This window comes from Bombina bombina, chromosome 2, assembly GCF_027579735.1.
Source record: "Bombina bombina isolate aBomBom1 chromosome 2, aBomBom1.pri, whole genome shotgun sequence".
NCBI classification, from domain to species: domain Eukaryota; kingdom Metazoa; phylum Chordata; class Amphibia; order Anura; family Bombinatoridae; genus Bombina; species Bombina bombina.
The window spans coordinates 365,499,777-365,512,565 of record NC_069500.1 but is presented as its reverse complement, the minus strand read 5'-3'; the positions used below and the strand labels follow the sequence as shown (position 1 = coordinate 365,512,565).

Here is a 12,789-nt window from a genome sequence, read left to right as displayed (position 1 = left end):
GTTTAAACGTGGTCCGTGCCTTGGAGTTTTATTTACAGGCCACTAGGATTTTTGTCAATCTTCTTCCCCGTTTGTTGTGTTTTTCTGGGAAGTGTAGGGGTCAGAAAGTTACGGCTACTTCTCTTTGGCTGAAGAGTATCATCCGTTTTTGCATATGAGACTGCTGGACAGCAGCCTCCTGATCGATTAACGGCTCATTCCACTAGGGCTGTGGCTTCCTCATGGGCATTCAAAAATGTTGATTCTGTTGAACGGATTTGCAAAGCTGCAACTTGGTACTCTCTTCACATTTTTTTTTACAAATTTGATACTTTTACTTCGTCCGAGGCTGTTTTTGGGAGAAAAGTTCTTCAAGCAGTGGTTCCTTCTGTTTAGGTTCCTGTCTTGTCCCTCCCTTTCATCTGTGTCCTATAGCTTTGATATTGTATCTCATAAGTAAGGATGAAATCCGTGGACTCGTCGTATCTTGTAAAAGAAAAGGAAATTTATGCTTACCTGATAAATTGGTTTCTTTCTCTTGTTAAGTGTGTTCAGTCCACGGGTCATCCATTACTTATGGGATATATTCTCCTTCCCAACAGGAAGTTGCAAAAGGATCACCCAAGCAGAGCTGCTATATAGCTCCTCCCCTCACATGTCATACCCAGTCATTCTCTTGCAACCCTCAACAAAGAAGGAGGTTGCGAGAGGAGTTGGAGTTTTTACTTAACTATTAACTATTCTTCAATCAAAAGTTTGTTATTTTAAATGGCACCGGAGTGTGCTGTTTTTCTATCTCAGGCAGTATTTGGAAGAAGAAACTGCCTGCGTTTTTTATCTATGATCTTAGCAGGCGTAACTAAGATCCACTGGCTGTTCTCGACATTCTGAGGAGTGGGGTAACTTCAGACTGGGAATAGCATGCGGGGTCCTCCGCAAATGAGGTATGTGCGGTACTTTATTTTCTGGGAATGGAATTGACTAAGAAAATACTGCTGTTACCATATGATGTAAGTACAGCCTTAAATGCAGTAGTAGCAACTGGTATCAGGCTGATAGATGTATGCGCAGTCGAGTTATATTCTAGGGACTAGAATTTGACTGAGAAAATACTGTTAACACTGTAATAATATTTAAGCCTTCTCTGCAGTGGTAGCGACTGGTAGCAGGCTTAGTGATAGCTTTGCATGACATTGGAAAATGTTATTTTTTAATAAAACGTCTACTGGCATGTTATTCGTTTTTTGTGAGGTACTTTGGTGATAAATCGCTTTGGGCATGATTTTTTCCACATGGCTAACATATTTTTCTGCATGGAAACCGTTATATCGGGGCTCCCACAGTTGTGATTGGAGTGGGAGGGCCCTTGTTTGAGCGCCTTGTTGCGCAGTTAAAATTATTGCAGTCTTTCTGCTTCTTCCTCCTTGATCCAGGATGTCTCTAGAGAGCTCAGGGGTCTGCAAATTTCATTTGTGAGGGAGGTAATCAGTCACAGCAGATCTGTGACAGTGTGCTGACTGTGATTAAAAGCGTTAAATCTTAATTGATATCTGTTTTATCCGTTTTGGGTATCGAGGGGTTAATCATCCTTTTGCTAATGGGTGCAATCCTCTGCTAATAGTACACTTCTTGTTAAGAATTGTTTAATTATATCTGTATTTTTGAAGCGCTGTAGCGTTTTTTATATTGCTTGTAAAACTTATTGAAAGTGATTTCCAAGCTTGCTAGTTTCATTGCCAAGTCTGTTTAAACATGTCTGATTCAGAGGAAACTGTTTGTTCATCATGTTCAAAAGCCAATGTGGAGCCCAATAGAACGATGTGTACCAATTGTATTGATATTGCTTTGAATAAAAGTCAATCTGTACCGATAAAGAAACTATCACCAGACAACGAGGGGGAAGTTATGCCGCCTAACTCTCCTCACGTGTCAGTACCTGCGTCTCACGCTCGGGAGATGCGTAGGATTGAGCATCCTAGTACATCTAGGCCCTTACAAATCACTTTACATGACATGGCTAATGTTATGAAAGAAGTATTATATAATATGCCCGAACTAAGGGGCAAACGCGATAGCTCTGGGTTAAGGACAGAGCGCGCTGATGACACAAGAGACATGTCTGATACTGCGTCACAACTTGCAGAACATGAGGACGGTGAGCTTCATTCTGTCGGTGACGGTTCTGATTCGGGGAGACCGGATTCAGAAATTTCAAATTTTAAATTTAAGCTTGAGAACCTCCGTGTGTTACTAGGGGAGGTTTTAGCGGCTCTGAATGATTGCGACACGGTGGCAATTCCAGAGAAATTGTGTAGGTTGGATAGATACTATGCGGTACCGGTGTGTACTGACGTTTTTCCTATACCAAAAAGACTTACAGAGATTATCAGTAAGGAGTGGGATAGACCCGGTGTGCCTTTTTCCCCTCCCCCGATATTTAGAAAAATGTTCCCTATAGACGCTACCACACGAGACTTATGGCAGACGGTCCCTAAGGTGGAGGGAGCAGTTTCTACGTTAGCCAAGCGTACCACTATCCCGGTGGAGGATAGCTGTGCTTTCTCAGATCCAATGGATAAAAAATTAGAGGGTTATCTTAAGAAAATGTTTGTTCAACAGGGTTTTATATTTCAGCCTCTTGCATGCATTGCGCCTGTCACGGCTGCTGCGGCATTCTGGTTTGAGTCTCTGGAAGAGGCGATTCGCACAGAGCCGTTGGATGAGGCCTTGAGCAAAGTTAGAACCCTTAAGCAAGCTAATGCGTTTGTTTCAGATGCCGTAGTACATCTAACCAAACTTACGGCTAAAAATTCCGGATTCGCCATACAGGCGCGCAGAGCGCTCTGGCTTAAATCCTGGTCAGCGGATGTAACTTCCAAGTCTAAACTACTTAACATTCCTTTCAAAGGGCAGACCTTATTCGGGCCCGGCTTGAAGGAAATTATTGCTGACATTACGGGAGGTAAGGGCCACGCCCTTCCTCAGGACAGGGCAAAGCCAAAGGCCAAACAGTCTAATTTTCGTGCCTTTCGTAAATTCAAGGCAGGAGCAGCATCGACTTCCTCCGCTCCAAAACAGGAAGGAACTACTGCTCGTTACAGACAAGGTTGGAAAGGCAACCAGTCATGGAACAAGGGCAAGCAGGCCAGAAAGCCTACTCCCGCCCCTAAGACAGCATGAAGTCAGGGCCCCCTATCCAGAGACGGATTTAGTGGGGGGCAGACTTTCTCTCTTTGCCCAGGCTTGGGCAAGAGATGTGCAGGATCCCTGGACTTTAAAGATTATATCTCAGGGATACCTTCTGGATTTCAAATCCTCTCCTCCACAAGGGAGGTTCCATCTTTCGAGGTTATCGACAAACCTAGTAAAGAGACAGGCATTTATACAATGTGTACAAGACCTCTTAATCATGGGAGTGATCCACTCAGTTCCGCGATCGGAACAGGGACAAGGATTTTACTCAAATCTATTTGTGGTTCCCAAAAAAGAGGGAACCTTCAGACCAAATTCCTAAGGGTACCATCGGTCAAGATGGAAACCATTCGAACCATCCTACCCATGATCCAAGAGGGTCAATATATGACCACGGTGGACTTAAAGGATGCTTACCTTCATATACCGATTCACAAAGATCATTATCGGTACCTGAGGTTTGCCTTTCTAGACAGGCATTACCAGTTTGTGGCTCTTCCCTTCGGGTTAGCCACGGCCCCGAGAATTTTTACGAAGGTTCTGGGCTCACTTCTGGCGGTACTAAGACCACGAGGCATAGCGGTGGCTCCGTACCTAGTCGACATTCTGATACAAGCGTTAAGTTTTCAGAATGCAAAGTCTCATACAGAGATAGTTCTAGCATTTCTGAGGTCGCATGGGTGGAAAGTGAACGTGGAAAAGAGTTCTCTGTTACCACTCACACGGGTTCCTTTTCTAGGGACTCTTATAGATTCTGTAGAGATGAAGATTTACCTGACTGAGTCCAGGTTATCAAAGATTCTCAATTCTTGCCGTGTCCTTCATTCCATTCCAAGCCCATCGGTAGCTCAGTGCATGGAGGTAATCAGCTTAATGGTAGCGGCAATGGACATAGTGCCATTTGCACACCTGCATCTCAGACCGCTGCAACTATGCATGCTCAGTCAATGGAACGGGGATTACTCAGATCTGTCCCCTTTGCTAAATCTGGACCAGGAGACCAGAGATTCGCTTCTCTGGTGGTTGTCACCGGTTGATCTGTCCAAAGGAATGACCTTTCACAGGCCAGATTGGATGATTGTAACAACGGATGCCAGCCTTCTAGGCTGGGGAGCAGTCTGGAATTCCCTGAAGGCTCAGGGATCGTGGACTCAGGAGGAGAAACTCCTCCCAATAAACATTCTAGAATTAAGAGCAATATTCAATGCTCTTCTGGCTTGGCCTCAGTTAGCAAAGCTGAGGTTCATCAGATTTCAGTCGGACAATATCACGACTGTGGCTTACATCAATCATCAAGGGGGAACCAGGAGTTCCCTAGCGATGTTGGAAGTCTCGAAGATAATTCGCTGGGCAGAGTCTCACTCTTGCCACCTGTCAGCGATTCACATCCCAGGCGTAGAGAACTGGGAGGCGGATTTCCTAAGTCGCCAGACCTTTCATCCAGGAGAGTGGGAACTTCACCCGGAGGTATTTACTCAACTGATTCGTCGTTGGGGCAAACCGGATCTGGATCTCATGGCATCTCGCCAGAACGCGAAGCTTCCTTGTTACGGATCCAGGTCCAGGGACCCGGGAGCGGTGCTGGTAGATGCATTAGCAGCCCCTTGGGTTTTCAACATAGCTTATGTGTTTCCACCATTTCCGTTGCTACCTTGACTGATTACCAGGATCAAACAGGAGAGGGCATTGGTAATTCTGATAGCGCCTGCGTGGCCACGCAGGACCTGGTATGCAGACCTAGTGGACATGTCGTCCTGTCCACCATGGTCTTTTCCTCTGAGGCAGGACCTTCTAATTCAGGGTCCTTTCAACCATCCAAACCTAATTTCTCTGAGGCTGACTGCCTGGAAATTGAACGCTTGATTCTATCAAAGCGTGGGTTTTCGGATTCGGTTATTGATACATTAATACAGGCTCGGAAACCTGTGACAAGAAAAATTTACCATAAGATATGGCGTAAATATTTATATTGGTGCGAATCCAAGAGTTACTCATGGAGTAAGGTTAGGATTCCTAGGATATTAGCTTTTCTACAAGAGGGTTTAGAAAAGGGTTTATCCGCTAGTTCGCTAAATGGACAGATTTCAGCTCTGTCTATTCTTTTACACAAACGTCTGGCAGAGAATCCAGACGTCCAGGCCTTTTGTCAGGCTTTGGCTAGAATTAAGCCTGTGTTTAAAGCTGTTGCTCCTCCGTGGAGCTTAAACTTGGTTCTTAAAGTTCTTCAGGGTGTTCCGTTTGAACCCCTTCATTCCATTTATATTAAGCTTTTATCTTGGAAAGTTATTTTTTTTGATGGCTATTTCCTCGGCTCGAAGAGTCTCTGAGTTATCTGCCTTACATTGTGATTCTCCTTATCTGATCTTTCATTCAGACAAGGTAGTTCTGCGTACTAAAACTGGGTTCTTACCTAAGGTTGTTTCTAACAGGAATATCAATCAAGAGATTGTTGTTCCATCATTATGTCCTAATCCTTCTTCAAAGAAGGAACGTCTTTTGCATAATCTAGACGTGGTCCGTGCTCTGAAGTTCTACTTACAGGCAACTAAAGATTTTAGACAAACTTCTTCTCTGTTTGTCGTTTACTCTGGACAGAGGAGAGGTCAAAAGGCTTCGGCTACCTCTCTCTCTCTTTTTGGCTTCGTAGCATAATACGTTTAGCCTATGAGACTGCTGGACAGCAGCCTCCTGAAAGAATTACAGCTCATTCCACCAGAGCTGTGGCTTCCACCTGGGCCTTTAAGAATGAGGCCTCTGTTGAACAGATTTGCAAGGCTGCAACTTGGTCTTCACTTCATACTTTTTCCAAATTTTACAGATTTGACACTTTCGCTTCTTCGGAGGCTGGTTTTGGGAGAAAGGTTCTACAGGCAGTGGTTCCTTCTGTTTAATGTTCCTGCCTTGTCCCTCCCATCATCCGTGTACTTAGCTTTGGTATTGGTATCCCATAAGTAATGGATGACCCGTGGACTGAACACACTTAACAAGAGAAAACATAATTTATGCTTACCTGATAAATTTATTTCTCTTGTAGTGTGTTCAGTCCATGGCCTGCCCTGTCTTTTTTTAAGGCAGGTTCTAAATTTTAAAATTATAACTCCAGTCACCACTGCACCTTATAGTTTCTCCTTTCTCGTCTTGTTTCGGTCGAATGACTGGATATGACATGTGAGGGGAGGAGCTATATAGCAGCTCTGCTTGGGTGATCCTCTTGCAACTTCCTGTTGGGAAGGAGAATATATCCCATAAGTAATGGATGACCCGTGGACTGAACACACTACAAGAGAAATAAATGTATCAGGTAAGCATAAATTATGTTTTTACGATACGACAAGTCCACGGCCTGCCGTTTTTGTAGGACGGGTCTTATTTTGTTAAACTTCAGTCACCTCTGCACCTTGGCTTTTCCTTTCTCTTCCTAACTTCGGTCGAATGACTGGAGTGGGAGGGAAGGGAGGAGCTATTTATACAGCTCTGCTGTGGTGCTCTTTGCCTCCTCCTGCTGACCAGGAGGCGATATCCCATAAGTAAGGATGAAATCCGTGGACTCGTATCGTAAAAGAAACAGATTTATCAGGTAAGCATAAATTTCCTTTTTTTATATATATAAAGATATACAGGTAGCCCTCAGTTTACGCCGGGGTTAGGTTCCAGAAGGAATGGTTGTAAATCGAAACTGTTGTAAATTGAAACCCAGTTTATAATGTAAGTCAATGGGAAGTGAGGGAGATAGGTTCCAGGCCCCTCTCAAAATTGTCATAAGTAACACCTAATACATTATTTTTAAAGCTTTGAAACGAAGACTTTAAATGCTAAACAGCATTATAAACCTAATAAAATAATCACACAATACAGAATATATCATTAAACTAAGTTAAATGAACAAAAACATTTGCTAAACAGCATTATAAACATAATAAAATAATCACACAACGCAGACTTCACTTGCATTTTTCTGCAAACAGTTCTTTCTATGCATTCCAATCTGGACTGATTTATAGACCGGAAGATCTTGTTCCTTTGAAATCTGCCTGATAGCTCAGGTCTGGTTAAACTGATTAATTTCAGCTTGCTTGGCTTTGCTGCAACACAAGTGGATAGCTCCACCTACTGGCTATTTTAATAAATGCACTGCTTCTCAATGCTTTTCAATAGCAGTCACATGACTGGAAAAAAAGGTTGTTATTCTGAAACGGTGTAAATTGAACCGTTGTAAAACGAGGGCCACCTGTACTTTTATTTCATTGTTGTTCTACTGTGCTTCACCATGGACATAGCTGTACAAAATGTTACTTGCTCCATGTGTTTGGATGCCAATGTGGAACCACCAATCCCTTTCTGTCCCTCATGTATTGAGAGGGCTTTAAGTAAGAGAGAAGATTTTTCATGAACAAAATTTTTCAAGAGCCGATGCTTCTCAGGAGTCTAATGACGAGATTCAGAGTATGCTGCAGCTTTCTCCCCAAGCGTCCCAAACTTTAACACCCGCAAAAGCAGTGCCCTGTACTTCTGCTCTAGCACCTGCTGGAGTTACTTTAAAAGACCTAGCTGCGCTCATGTCTTCCACAATTTCTGATGCCGTTTGTCTGCTTTTCCTATGCTTCAAGGCAAACATAAGAGGAAAGACAACCAGGTTATCCGTGAGGTTTCTGATGCCATGGTGGCAATCTCGGATATGCCCTTCCAGGGAACTGAGATGGAGGGTATAGAGGTTCCATCAGAAGGCGAAATTTCAGATTCAGAGAGTTCATTGCCTTTGTCTGATTCAGAGGTTGTAACTAGAACACCTCTGCCTGTTACTCATGGAGGTTTTGGTTACCTTAGACTGTGATTCCACAGTAGTGGTCGCTCCTGCGAAATCGAGTAAATTGGACAGATATTTCAAAGTTCCTTCTTACTCAGATGTTTTTCCAGTTCCTAAGCGAGCTTCGGAGATTGTTTCTAAAGAATGGGAGAAACCAGGTATTCCCTTTTCTCCCTCTCCTATTTTCAAAAAGATGTTCCCTATAGCTGACGCTGTCAGGGAAGCTTGGCAATCGGTTCCTAAGGTGGAAGGGGCTATTTCCACCTTGGCCAAACATACTACTATTCCTATTGAGGATAGTTGTGCTTTTAAAGACCCCATGGACAAGAAGTTGGAGGGTCTACTTAAAAAGATTTATGTTCACCAAGGTCTGCTATTGCAGCCGGCTGCGTGCATTGCTACCGTCACCAGTGCAGCAGCTTATTGGTTTCATGCTCTGTCCGAGTCTCTTAAGACTGAGACTTCTTTGGAGGAGGTCCAAGATAGGATTAAAGCTCTGAAGTTGGCCAATGCTTTTATTACGGGTGTGTCTCTGCAAATTACTCAATTGGCAGCTAAGAGTTCAAGGTTCTCTATCCTAGCCCACAGAGCCTTATGGTTAAAACCTTGGTCTGCGGACGTATCATCCAAGTCTAAGCTTCTAGTAATTCCTTACAAGGGATAGACCTTGTTTGGACCTGGCCTGAAGGAAATTATCTCGGATATCACGGGAGGTAAAGGTCATCTCCTTCCTCAAGATAAGAGAAGTAAACAAAAAGGACAGAGTAATTTTCGTGCCTTTTCGAAATTTCAAGGGAAGTTCCTTCTCTTCCTCCTCTAAACGGGAAGGAAACTATTCGCAATCTAAGCCTACTTGGAGTCCCAACCAGTCTTGGAACAAGGGTAAGCAATCCAAGAAGCCTGCTACTGAATCCAAGACAGCATGAAGGGCTTGCCCCCGATCCGGGACCGGATCTGGTAGGGGGCAGACTTTCAAAAATGTTCCTCCCAGAGGAAGATTTCTTCTTTCAAGATTATCTGCAGACCAGATAAGAGAGGCGTTCTTACATTGTGTAAGAGACCTCTACTCCCTGGGAGTAATTGCTCCTGTACAGGAACATGGGCAGGGTTTTTATACAAATCTGTTTGTAATTCCCCAAAAGGAGGGAACTTTAAGACCTATCCTAGACCTCAAGGGTCTAAACAAGTTTCTCAGAGTTCCATCATTCAAGATGGAAACTATTCATACCATTCTTCCATTGATCCAGGTGGGTCAAATTTGGACGACAGTGGATTTAAAGGATGCATATCTTCATGTTCCTATCCAGAGATTATCACAAGTTCCTAAGGTTTGCCTTTCTAGACAAACACTTTCAGTTCGTGGCTCTTCCTTTCGTCTGGCCACGGCACCCAGAATTTTCACAAAGGTTCTGGGGTCTCTGCTGGCGGTTCTAAGACCGCGAGGCATTGCGGTGGTGCCTTATCTGGACGATATTCTAATCCAGGCGCCATCCTGTCAACAAGCAAGGTCCCATACCGACATTGTGCTATCCTTCCTAAGAACTCATGGGTGGAAGGTAAATCTGGAAAAAAGAGTTCCTTAATTCCAAAGACAAGGGTAACTTTCTTGGCAACTCTAATCAATTCTAAATCTGAGGATTTTTCTGCCAGTAGTCAGAAAATCAAAGATTCTAGAAACCTGTCGAGCCCTTCAGTCCAATTCTCGGCCGTCAGTGCATGGAAGCAATGGACATCATACCGTTTGCTCGGTTTCACCTCAGACCTCTGCAGTTAAACATGCTCAGGCAGTGGAATGAAGATTATGCAGATTTGTCTCCTAATAACCCTGGAACAGGAGACGAGGGACTCTCTTCAATGGTGGTTGTCTCTGGATTATCTATCCCAGGGGACATGCTTTCGTAGACCTTCCTGGGTGATTGTGACAACAGACGCCAGCCTTTTAGGATGGGGAGCGGTCTGGAGCTCCCTTAAGGCTCAGGGAGTATGGACTCAAGCAGAGTCTGTTCTGAGTGATCTTCAATTCTCTTCTGGCCTGGCCTCAGTTGGCTTCGGCCCAGTTCATCAGATTTCACTCAGACAACATGACAGTGGCTTACATCAACCATCAGGGAGGAATGAGGAGTTCTTTAGCGATGTCCGAGGTAGCAAAGATAATCCGGTGGTCGGAAGCCCATTCTTGCCATCTGTCAGCGATCCACATACCAGGGGTGGACAACTGGGAGGCGGACTTTCTGAGCAGGCAGACTTTTCATCCGGGAGGGTGGGAACTCCATCCGGAAGTATTCTCCAGCCTGATTCTCAAATTGGGTCGGCTGGAGTTAGATCTCATTGCCTCTCGTCAGAATACCAAGCTCCCGAGATACGGGTCAAGATCCAGAGATCCCCAGGCGGAACTGATAGATGCTCTGGCAGTTCCTTGGTCCTTCAGCCTAGCATATCTTTTTCCCCCCGTTTGCTCTTCTTCCTCGGGTCATTGCTCGAATCAAACAGGAGAAGGCATCAGTGATCCTCATTGCTCCTGCGTGGCCTCTCAGGATTGGTATGCCGATCTGGTGGACATGTCATCCCTGCCACCTTGGAAACTTCCATTGAGGAAGGATCTTCTCATTCAAGGACCCTTCCTTCACCCAAGTCTAATTTCTCTGAAGCTGACTGCTTGGAGATTGAACGCTTAATCCATCCAAGCGGGGGTTTTCTGATTCGGTCATTGAGACTTTGATTCAGGCGCGTAAGCCTGTAACTAGAAAGATTTACCATAAGATATGGCGTAAATATCTTTATTGATGTGAATCCAAGGGCTACTCATGGAGTAGAGTTAGGATTCCCAGAATATTGTCTTTTCTCTAAGAAGGTTTGGAGAAGGGTTTATCGACAAGTTCCCTAAAGGGTCAGATCTCTGCCTTATCTATTTTGTTACACAAACGTCTGGCAGATGTCCCAGATGTTCAATCTTTTTTTCAGGCCTTGTTTAGGATCAGGCCTGTGTTCAAACCAGTTACTCCACCATGGAGTCTGAATTTTGTTCTTAAAGTTCTTCAAGGGGTTCCGTTTGAGCCTATGCATTCCTTAGATATTAAGTTGTTATCTTGGAAAGTTTTATTTCTTGTTGCTATTTCTTCAGCTCCAAGAGTGTCTAAGCTTTCAGCGTTGCAATACAATTCGCCTTACCTTATTTTCTATTTGGATAAGGTAGTTTTACGTACTAAACTAGGGTTCCTTCCTAAGGTTGTTTCAGACAAGAACATTAATCAGGAGATTGTTGTTCCTTCCTTGTGTCCTAATCCTTTTTAGAAGGAACGTCTTCTGCACAATTTGGACGTAGTCCATGCTTTAAAGTTTTACTTACAAGCAACTAAAGACTTTAGTCAGTCTTCTTCTTCTTTGTTTGTAATTTTCTCTGGAAAACGTAAGGGTCAGAAAGCTACGACTACCTCTTTCTTTTTGGTTGAAGAGTATCATCTGCTTTGCATATGAGACTGCTGGACAGCAGCCTCCTGAAAGAGTTACGGCTCATTCCACTAGGGCTGTTGCTTACTCATGGGCATTCAAAAATTAAGTTTCTGTTGAACAGATTTGCAAGGCTGCAACTTGGTCTTCTCTTCACACTTTTTCTAAATTTAAAAAATTTGATACTTTTGCCTCGGCTGAGGCTGCTTTTGGGAGAATGGTTCTTCAAGCAGTGGTACCTTCCGTTTAGGTTCCCTGTCTTGTCCCTCCCTTATCATCCGTGTACTCTAGCTTTGGTATTTTTTCCCACAAGTAAGGATGATGATCCGTGGACTCATCGTGTCTTTAAAAAGAAAATGTATGCTTACCTGATAAGTTTGTTTCTTTTTAGACACGATGAGTCCACGGCCCGCCCTGTTATTTTAAGACAGGTTGTTAATTTTTAGAGACTTCAGACACCTGCACCTTGGCTTTTCCTTTCTCTTCCTAACTTCGGTCGAATGACCTGGAGTGGGAGGGAAGGGAGGAGTTATTTAACAGCTCTGCTGTGGTGTTCTTTGCCGCCTCCTGCTGACCAGGAGGTGAATTCCCACAAGTAAGGATGATGTTCCGTGGATTCATCGTGTCTAAAAAGAAACAAATTTATCAGGGTAGCATAAATTTTCTTTTTCTGCCTACCGTTTGCTTGTAAACTCCTACCCACCTCTACTTCATGATTTTCTATTCTATGATTCTCTATATGCATCTCCCAAGCGCCTTCCCGACAGTATTGCGCATGCCCCAATCACCGATTAATATTACTAATGCGTATGCGACATTTTCTGATCGCATTCACCAATGCGTTACTTGCCGTTTGCAACATACTATTCTGTTTGCAACATATTATTGTTGTTCTACTGTTTTTTTTTCGACTTCAAGATGTTACGCATGCACAAAACGGGAGTCCAAGACAGAATTATAGAGATGCGCAGTTTAAGTAGGAGGATGGTGACGTAGATAGACGGCTGCCTAACGGCCAGAATCTCAATTGATTGCTTGAAGAACGTGATCTTGAAAAGAAAAAAAAGGGTTGTTTTGGATATGAAGAAAATATGTATTTTAAAAAGCGATAATTTCATTTCACTGGGATTTCATAAGATGACTGAAGCTCATCATTTTCGACATAGTTTTGAATTCAAGTTAGAGATACCGGTAACTTGACCTTCACTTTAAGAACAAGGCCTCTATGGATCGGCTACCTGGTCCTCCTTACATACAACAAGTTTGATGTTTTTGCTTCGACTGAAGCAGCTTTCGGAGGAAAAGTTTTGCAGGCTGTGGTGCCCTCAGAATAAGGGTCTGCCTCTTACTTTTTGTTCTCTCCGGTT

At 43.7% G+C, this 12,789-nt stretch overlaps 1 protein-coding gene across 1 annotated transcript in view; it reads left to right on the top strand.

The window, feature by feature from the left end:
- The window catches only part of SBNO1 (strawberry notch homolog 1), a 255,572-nt gene that overhangs the window by 219,794 nt on the left and 22,989 nt on the right, over positions 1 to 12,789 (top strand). The window lies entirely within an intron of this gene.